Source organism: Phyllostomus discolor, chromosome 13 (assembly GCF_004126475.2).
Source record: "Phyllostomus discolor isolate MPI-MPIP mPhyDis1 chromosome 13, mPhyDis1.pri.v3, whole genome shotgun sequence".
Lineage (NCBI taxonomy): Eukaryota > Metazoa > Chordata > Mammalia > Chiroptera > Phyllostomidae > Phyllostomus > Phyllostomus discolor.
Genome location: NC_040915.2, coordinates 16,973,944 through 16,983,596, shown reverse-complemented (window position 1 = coordinate 16,983,596; position 9,653 = coordinate 16,973,944). Strand labels below are relative to the sequence as shown.

At 43.7% G+C, this 9,653-nt stretch overlaps 1 long non-coding RNA gene across 1 annotated transcript; it reads right to left on the bottom strand.

The window, feature by feature from the left end:
* Positions 1–6,716: 6,716 nt before the first annotated feature.
* On the bottom strand, positions 6,717–8,429 carry LOC118497876. Its single transcript, XR_004900389.1, has 3 exons — positions 7,509–8,429; positions 7,167–7,172; positions 6,717–6,895 (listed from the first exon to the last, which is right to left on the bottom strand). It is a non-coding gene; the product is annotated as an uncharacterized LOC118497876 (long non-coding RNA).
* Between the last annotated feature and the right edge of the window lie 1,224 nt (positions 8,430–9,653).

The window sequence follows — 9,653 nt, the reverse complement described above, 5'->3', positions numbered from 1 at the left end:
ATGTTGGGTATGCAGGTGTGCACAGATAAAGTTGTACCTATGAGCACAGATGAAATGAAAAAACAAAACAAAACAAAAACAAAAACTCACAGTTGACAAATCTGACCTGAAAGTGGCCATATCCATTTGGCATAAGCAAACATAGTGCTATGGGAACAGCCACAGAAAATGAGGTTCAGCAGTCTCCTTCCTGTTTAGGGCTCATGGCCATGCTACTCCGAAGCCATATGATGGTTATTCTTGGGGGTGTGTACCCTATAGAAAGGTCTTTTCTCTGCATAATGAAATCCTGGCCCTCCATAGAATGTAGATGAAGGAGTAGGATGAAGAATGTTTTATTAAAAAGACATCTTCAAATGTGGGTGCACATATAAGCCCTTGCATTCCCCGAGGCAGCTCATGGCCTTTCAGTGGCCTTGGTATTAATTGCATCAATTACTATGATTGGACAGTAGTCCTCCACTAATGTGCCTTATCTGTCGCCATTTGAGATGAAAAAGTTTGACTTCTTTTGTCACAAAAAGCAATGCATTAAATATGTTCCATTGAAGGAGTTGTAGTAGATTTAAAATAATTTATAAAAGCTGACACCAACAGCATTAGGAATATATGAGATGGAAAGAAACAAAAAGTCATACAAAGTTAATTATCACTTAAGAATTGTTACTTATTAACCAATTCTTTAATATGGGAAAAATTCCATGTGTGGTTGTGTGAACTACGGTATAATCATATGCAATTGCAAGAATATACCTGTATTGGAATATGGACCCTGCCAAAATGTGCCCAAAATTACAAATCAGATAAAACTTATCACACCCTTCATGGGACTTATAAAACTACTATGAAACTAGTGACCCATGCCTAACCTCACATCAAAAGGCATTTTTTTCACCCTCACCAGTGTGGCTTGGTTGGGCATTGTCCCATAAAGGCCCAATGTCCAGTCAGGGCACATGCCTGGGTTGCGGGTTCAGTCCCCAGGTGGGGCGTGTGTGGGAGGAAACCGGTGTCTCTCTTACACTGAAGTTTCTCTCCCTCTCTTTCTCCCTCCCTTCTCCATTCTCTAAAATACAGTCTTTTTTAAAAATGCATTTTTTCTAGGGTTGCTCTGGCACCTCCCTCCACTTCGATTGGGCCACTTTTAAGCCCAAGCTGTCAGCAGAGTCTCCTTTACCGTGTCATCTGCGGGGGGGGGGGGGTTACACTCCTCAGGGCTTAGGCTCCGGGCTGCCGGCCATGACTGCCAGGTGAGCTGCTGGTCTGCTCCAGCAGGAGTTAGAGCCGTGAGCCCTCCTGCGCTTATTCACATGTTCTTTGGGTTCTTTCATACAATCACACCATCTGTCTTTTTTTTTTTTTTCACTTGAGTATAGTTAGCCCTTTGATTTTTTAAAATACCCATTCTGGTACTATAAGTGGTGAAATTTAGTTAGTCCTATGTCTCTGTTATGTATTTTGGTCCTGGGAAACCAGCATTGTCCACCCAAAACACCACTCCATTGCTGTGTGCACCTTCTATAATTCTTTCTCCTATTATGGCTTCTCACTGACTTTGGAATAAATCTGAATTCCTCACCATGACCTACAAAGCCATGGCAGGGGTATCCAACATGCAGCCCAGGATGGCTCTGAATACAGCCCAACACAAAATTGTAAATTCACTTAAAACATTATGCACCCCAATGTTCATAGCAGCACAGTTTACGATAGCTAGGTGCTAGAAGCAGCCTAGGTGCCCATCAGTAAAAGAATGGATCAAAAAGCTATGGTACATTTACACAATGGAATTCCATGCAGCAGAAAGAAAGAAGGAGCTCCTACCCTTTGCAACAGCATGGATGGAGCTGGAAAGCATTATGCTAAGCGAAATAAGCCAGGCAGTGAAAGAAAAATACCATATGATCTCACCTTTAACAGGAGCCTAAACAACAAAACAAAGAAACAAGCAAAATATAGTCAAAGACACTGAAATAGAGGACAGGCTGACAGTGACCAGAGGGGAGAGGGGAGGGAATTTCAGGGGAGAATGGGAAGGGTTTACAGGAACAAATATAAAGGACACATGGACAAAAACTAGGGGGGGAGGGGTGGAAATGGGAGGAAGGTGGGGAGAGTTGGGTGGGTGGCTGGAATGGGAGTAAAGGACAGAAAAATGTACTTGAACAATGATTAAAATAAAATAAAAAAACATTATGAGATTTGTTTTGTGATTACATGTCTCAGTGTATTTCATGTGCAGCCTAGGACACTCCTCTTCTAGTGATGCTCAGAGAGGCCAAATGGTTGGACACCCCTGGAAGGGTCTGGCCTCTACATAGCTTTTCTGATACATTTCCTGTTTCTTTCCTTCTGTCCCACCCAACTCTAATCATGTCGGCCTTTTGTTTTCCAAATGTCTCTTTTATCCTGCCCCAGGGCTTTTGCACTTGTTATTCCCTCTGCTGGAAACATCAAAACCTCAGCTTTCACAAATGAGACTGATAGAGGACTCAAGAGTTGGAAAACTTTAGTTTAAGGTAAAAAGTTATAAGCCTAGCAAGTAATGTGTATGTTAAAGCTTTTGTTTCAGAAACTACAGATAAGGCCCATCCTGGCTCCTGGGAAGACAGCTGACCTCCTGGGGCACTGCTAGAGATTACCACCTGGGGACAAGTGGATTCATCTAGGCCTTTGTGTTCCAGGGAGAGACAACAGGCCCCTGGGGACAGCTAACTGCCTAGGAAAGGAATGTTGCAGCTTCTTTCACCTAATCCTCCCTGAATCTCAAAGTCCTCACCGCACCTTGTTTATTCCCTGATGTAAAAGGTCTGGCCTGGAATGAGAAGGCAAGATGGTCTGTTAGGGTATGAACCCGCCATCTTCTCGGATCACTGGCCATCTGAATATAAAGAGTCCATAAAGATTCAGTCACTATCATTGCTTATTGGTTTTTGGTAGTGACAGGCAGCCTGAACACCAGTGTCTTTTTTGGTTTCATATTTTGGCGACTCCATTCCGGGATAGACTTTGGGACTCTCTGGTAAGTCTGGGTATTTGGCAGGGAGTCCCATTGGCTGCCTGGGCTGAGAGGCCCTGGGAGTTTGGATTGTGAGAATCCCAAGCAGCTGCCAAGTGATTCCTCTTGAGGATCCTCCCCGCTTGCTCCCAGAACTTCTTGTCATTTATCACGTTTGACTGAATTGTTGCTCGTTCAGGCTAAAATCCCGGGTCACGACTTAGGTCATCAGGTAAAGGTACCTTTCTGGGTTACAGAGCTTGGTTTGAAAAAAAATGATGTCCAATTTGGTTTGTGTACCCTGTTCGGAGCTCCGTCTGGTAGAATGGAGAAAAAGCCTCCGTTCTGGGAAACAGCCCTTTGGGGCCAGTTCTGGCTAATTCGTCGACTTATAATATACCTAGATCATATGTGGTTTTATTATAATACTGTTCTGCTTGTGTCCTGTATAACATAAACTCAGGAGAGCACTGGTCACTGGATGGGTCTTTGCATTACTGTATTATACTGTAACTATAGAGTTGTTTTGTCAAAAATCAGGGAAGTGGGACAAACACGCCTTACCTAGAAGTTGTTTTTGAGATTACATGATAAAAATGCAGTGTTAAAAAAAGAAAAAAAGAAAAGGAAAACAAGTTAATGGCTCAGAGAAAAGGGAATTTGCATGTAAAAGATAGAAGCTCAGAGGAGAGGGACCAGGAAGATTTAGATATATGACCGCTGCACACTGGTCAGAGTTCCCACAGCCCTACAGGATCTACTTGGATGAGGGAAATGGGAAAGGGCGCCTGAACTGGCATTGCTGTCTCGAATTGGTTGAGGAACCAAATTTGGTGGAGGAAAAGCCCTTACCAGGGCTGGGCAATATCCTTTCCGGGGACTTCCAGTGGGAGTAGGGCCAGAGGGCCAGCCTGCTGGATACTATTGGGCATGTACTCTGTTTTCTACATCAGATCTGATAAATTGGAAAAGCTCAAACCCTTGTTATAGAGATGATCCTGCTAAAATGACTGGTTTGCTTGCATCAGTTTTTGCTGCTCATTATCCCAATTGGGCAGACATACAAGCCTCATTGAATTCTTTGCTTACTGGGGGTGAGTGGAGGCTGGTGATGGATAAGGCAAATGAAGAGGCTCAGAGGTTACACCAAGAAAATCCAGGTGGGTGTTGGGAACCGCCCTGACTGGTAACAGAAGCTGAAACCCCCGCCTAGGCTAAGGCTAAGGGAACGCCCTTGGAACTGTATGCCAGCAAGGAGACAAAAGCTTATCTCCCTGGCAGGAATGCTGCTTCTGCTGCTTTATTCATAACTGAACCCCAAAAAGCTTGGTCGGTTAGCCAAAGACGGGTAAGATTCCCCACGGGGGGAACGACCTAAGCCAGGCACGATCACTTTGGGAGGCCCCCCAAAAGAAGGACTTTGGGGGCTGCAGCAAAAGGGGGTGATGGACCCTCGCTCCTCAGCTTTGACATAGCCTGAGTTCTCATCAGCTGGGAGAAAATCTCTTGGTTGCTTTAGTTCCCGTGCTAAGCCTGAAACAATGACAGGGTGGTGCAGCTCTGTGCTGAAAAAGGGCGGATTCCCTGGGTGATCAGGCCTAAGAAAGAACATGTAAATTACTGTGAAACCTGCTTTGTTTAGAATGCTCTCAGTTGAATGAGAGGGGTCCAAGGAGGAAGTTTGTTCCTCAAAGTCTTACAGCTCTTTGACCCCAACTCAATAGACCGGCAGAATTCCTTGTTTTCTAAAGTTCCTTACTTCCCCCTGATAAGTACTATACTTTACCTGAATTATTATGCAAAATGAGCCCAATAAAAGCAAGTGTGGACGGTAAATCAGGGCCCTCCCCACTAGGGGGGGTGGCCATTCTGTCCCTACTTCCCCACAGGACCTGGTTGTCTCTGTGTATGTTTGTTTCTCGCGTGTTTTTCGGCGAGCCATCCATAGCGTTCCGTGGTCACTGCTGGCCGGTGACCCACGTGCAACAGGTGGGGCTCTGGGCCTTCCCAGGGCAATTCCTCTAACCGAGCCCAACTGGGACCCTAATGCAGATGGCCTTCCTCTCTTAGAGCATTATAAGAGATGCCTCCTTGAGGGAATGGGGAGAGGTGCCCCTGAGCAGAAAAGCCTGAATATGGTGCAGGCGGTGCTACAAAACAAAAGTCCACAGAGGACCTCTCCCAACACCAGGAGACAGTCAAGGAGATTCCTGGGCGTGGCAAGTGACTGCTGCATTTGAATTCCCAACTTTGGGCTCATTGCTAAACCACTGTATGAGGCTCTGAAGGAACTGGAATATAGCCCTTTAGAGTGGACAAAGGAGTTCACTCAGGCTTTTGAGTCCTTGAAGGTGCACCTGGCTTCTGTATTGGCTCTGGGGCTTCCAAACCTACTGAAGCACTTTCAGTAATATGTGCATGAAAGACAGGGCGTTGCCCTAGGATTCCTCACCCAAATGCTTAGTGACATTTGTAACCCATCACATAATTGTCAAGGAAATTAGATCACACTGTCCAGGGGTGGCCAGCCAGCTTGAGAGTGGCAGCCACCTGTGAGCTCTTGCAGGAAGCTAAAAAAGTTTACCTTGGGACAGCCTATACCAGTTATGTGTCCCAGCAAATGTTGAGCCTGCTGGAGCAAAAGGGAAATATGTGGCTCACTGCTGGAAGAATGGGCAGGTACCAAGCCACTCTTTTTGACAATCTCAACGTCTCCCTCAAAACTGTAAGTAAGGTAAATCCTGCCTCTCATCTGCCAGGACCTGACTCAGCTGTGCTAATACATGACTGTGCTGAAGTAACAGATGAAGTGTATTCTAGCCAAATTGATTTACAGGACCATCCTTTAGAAGAAGCAGACTGGACTCTCTATACAGATGGAAGCAGTTATATGGACAAAGGAAACAGAGAGGCTGGGTATGCAGTTGTGGCTCTTCGAGGAGCCGTGGAGGCCAAGGCTTGCTGCCAGGAACCTCTGCTCAGAAAGCTGAACTGACTGCATGGATGAGGGTGCTGGAATTGTCGCAAGAAAGAAGAGTGAATGTGTACACTGACTCAAGGTACGCTTTCTTAATTTTGCATGTACACAATTTCATCTGGGAAAAAAGAAAGAACTATTAACCTCCAAATAAAAAAGAGATTAAGCATGCAGCAGAAATTTTAAAATTATTAGAGGCTGTTCAGGTATCTTTACAGGTGGCAGTTATGCACTGCCTGGCGCATCAGAAAGAGGACACTAAAGTGGCTAGAGGAAGCAATCTGGCTGAACAGGCAGCAAAAGAGGCTGCTTAAGGAATATTTATAATGCCTTTGGTACCTGTCCTAGACTTGTCACAATTTGACCCTGAATATTCAACTGCAGACTTAGAGAAAGCTAAGGGTTGGGGTTTTGATGAAGAAGGTCCTGATAGCAGATGCAAAAAGCATAAGAAAGGAACTATACTGTTTTGCTGAACATTTAGTAGAGCCAGTCATGAAGCATTTGTATGAGGCCACACACACTAGGGAAGAGTCTCATTAACCACCTATGTCAAACCGTGGCTCACAGGTCCTGGAGTTTCTAGAGCCATAAGAGAAATACAGTAATTGCTAGATGTGTTTTGTGCCAGAGGAACAACCCCAAGACAGATCCCCATCAAAGGAGAGAAAAAAAAGCAATACCAAGGACAGTGTCCACTTGAGGACTGGCAAATAGACTACTCAGATGCTAAGGGTCTGAGAGTAGAAATATTTGTTAGTCTTTGTTGACACCTTTTTCAGGATGGGTAGAACCTTATCCTACTAGAATGGAGAAATCCTTGGAGGCAGTGAAAGATTTACTAAAGGATATAATCCCTCACTTTGGCCTCCCTGGCAGCATCCAGATTGATAATGAACCTGCTTTTGTTTCAGAAATTACTGTATTTTTGGACCATAAGATGCACCTAGGTTTTAGAGGAGGAAAATAGGAAAAAAATTTTGAAGCAAAAAATATGGTAAAATATTTAATAACATAAATAACATAATATTTCACCAATGTAAATGTAAACAGAACTCAACAGCAGCATTAACAACCATTATTCCTCCCACATTTGGGGGGAAAAAGTGTGTCTTATAGTCTGAAAAATATGGTACATAGGACACTAGTAAGTGTTAGGAATCAAGTGGAGACGCCACATGGCATGGAGACCTCAGGCTTCTGAGAAGGTAGAGAAGATGAATCACACCTTAAAGAAAAATATGGCCAAGCTGTGTCAAGAAACTCATCTCCATTGGGATCAAGCTTTGCCTATTGCCCTGCTCAGGATAAGGGTGGCTCCTCAAAGTGGGATTCAGTTGAGTCCTTATGACATTGTGTACAGTTGGCCATTTCAGGTCACACTAGGGGTGGGAGACTGCTAGATAAATGTCTATATACATAGACATTTATCTATGTATATAGATAAAAAACTGCAGGTAAAGAACATGAACATTTAAGTCAGACCTTGGCTGTGATGAATGACCTTGCCTGTGTTAGAGACTTCTCCCCCACAGGTTTGCTGTATTCCTTTGAGCCTGCAGACAAGGTGCTACTCAAGATTTGGGTGACAGCATCTCCAGAAAGCCAACTAGAAGGAAAGTGGACTGGACCTTGGGACATACTCCTCACCACCCCCACCATGGTGGAGCTGGCAAAAATAAAACCTTGGATTCATCACACCAGGATAAAGAAAGCGCTAGAGGAACAATGGACCACCGAACCTCAAGAAGACCCGAAAGTCATCTTTCAGAGACAGTGACTTATGTTTTCTTCATTACCTCTTGTTTAACCCCTTATTATGGACAACTTATTCCCTTCAAACAGGATGAAGATATTTGGGTATATTTAGCAAAAATTGTTCTGAATATTTCTGACTTTTGCTTTGCTGGAGGAACTTATGTTGAACAAACTTTCACTTAATGTCTTATAGGTGTCTGTATCCCTTTGGAAAGCCTTAGAAATTGTACTGTGTTTGAACATATTGAAAAGAAAATGACCTACTCTGATATTTATAATTGGGGACCAGTGGTAACTACAAAAGACAGGGAAATGTTTTCAGTGAAAACATAAAACACGGTTGCTAATATAGCCCCAGCTAGAGAGTGTGCAACCTTTGTTCACTGTACTAAAACTGTCTTGTGTTCTCAGCAGGTATGAAGATGAATTGCACCACCACCACTGGCATATCTTATGCTTATACTCATGTTAAACTGCTAACAGGATGGTTTCTGATATGTGGAATGGCTGTCTATTCCTGTGTTCCAGCAAACAGCTCTGGGGGACCATGCTCTCTGGGAAGACTGGCTGTTTTTATGCCTCAGAAGCCCCACTTGACCCGGGTTCGACAGGATCTCTCCTTTACACCCAATTGTATCAATGACTTACACCTTTTTAGCCCTGCTGCATATGTGTCTTTAACTATATTTGTAATGCTAGCCATGGTAGCCTATTTGAATGTAGAAATAAGCAGATTAGCCTGCACTATGACAAAAAGTTTTGAATGCCATCTTGCAAGCCATCAGTGCTATTAGTCAAGAACTAGGACAAGTCAGAGAAGCAGTACTGGAAAATCCTGTAGCTATAGACTACCTTATTTTAAGGCATATTCACCGATGTGAAGAATTTAAAGGACTCTGCTGTTTTAACTTAACCGATAGTTCGCAGCTCATAGAGCATAAAGTAAAGCAAGTAAATGTTGTGGTGTCCAACATAAAACAGAGAGAGGGATTCTTTGGTATTGGCTTGTCTAAACTAACCTCCTGGATTCCCAGTATACCTGGTCTTTAAGAGGCATTTATGGTTTTTATCCTTGTCATTTTCTTCGGTGTCATAGCTTGTTGTTGCATACAATGTGCCTCCTTACGTAGGTCTGCAATTAGGTATATTCCTAACCCCCAGCCCCACCACTGGACAGTCCAATGCTAAGTTCTGATCTCATAGAAATGAGATAGTTTAATACTAGTGGTGGGGAATGATAAGGGATTCAAGAGTTGGAAAATTTTAGTTTAAGGTAAAAAGTTATAAGCCTAGCAAGTAATGTGTATGTTAAAGCTTTTATTTCAGAAACTACAGATAAGGCCCATCCTGGCTCCTGGGAAGACAGCTGACTTCCTGGGGCACTGCTAGAGATTACTGCACCTGGGAACAACTGGAGGCATCTCAGCCTTTGTGTTCCAGGGAGAGACAGATGATGACCAGCCCCTGGGAGAGCTATCTGCCCAGGAGAGGAATGTTGCAGCTTCTTTCACCTAATCCTCCCTGAATCTCAAAGCCCTCACTGCACCTTGTTTATTCCCTGATATAAAAGGTCTGGCCTGGAAAGAGAAGGCAAGATGGTCTGTTAGAGTATGAACCCACCATCTTCTCGGATCACCGGTCATCCGAATAAAGTGCCCAAAAAGATTCAATCGCTGTCATTGCTTATTGGGTTATATAGTGACAGGCAACCCAAACACCGGTGTCTTCCAGTTTCAAGACTACCAATTAAAATTGACTGTTTTCAGGGATGCTTTTCCTGTTCCTGCCTATAGTAGACCCACTCTTAGACCACTTCCTGTGGTATTACATATAATTAATATAATTACATATAATTAGTTTGCTTATTCATTTTCTTTGGCTGGAATCCCCTAATAAACTGCATAAATTCATAAAGGCAGG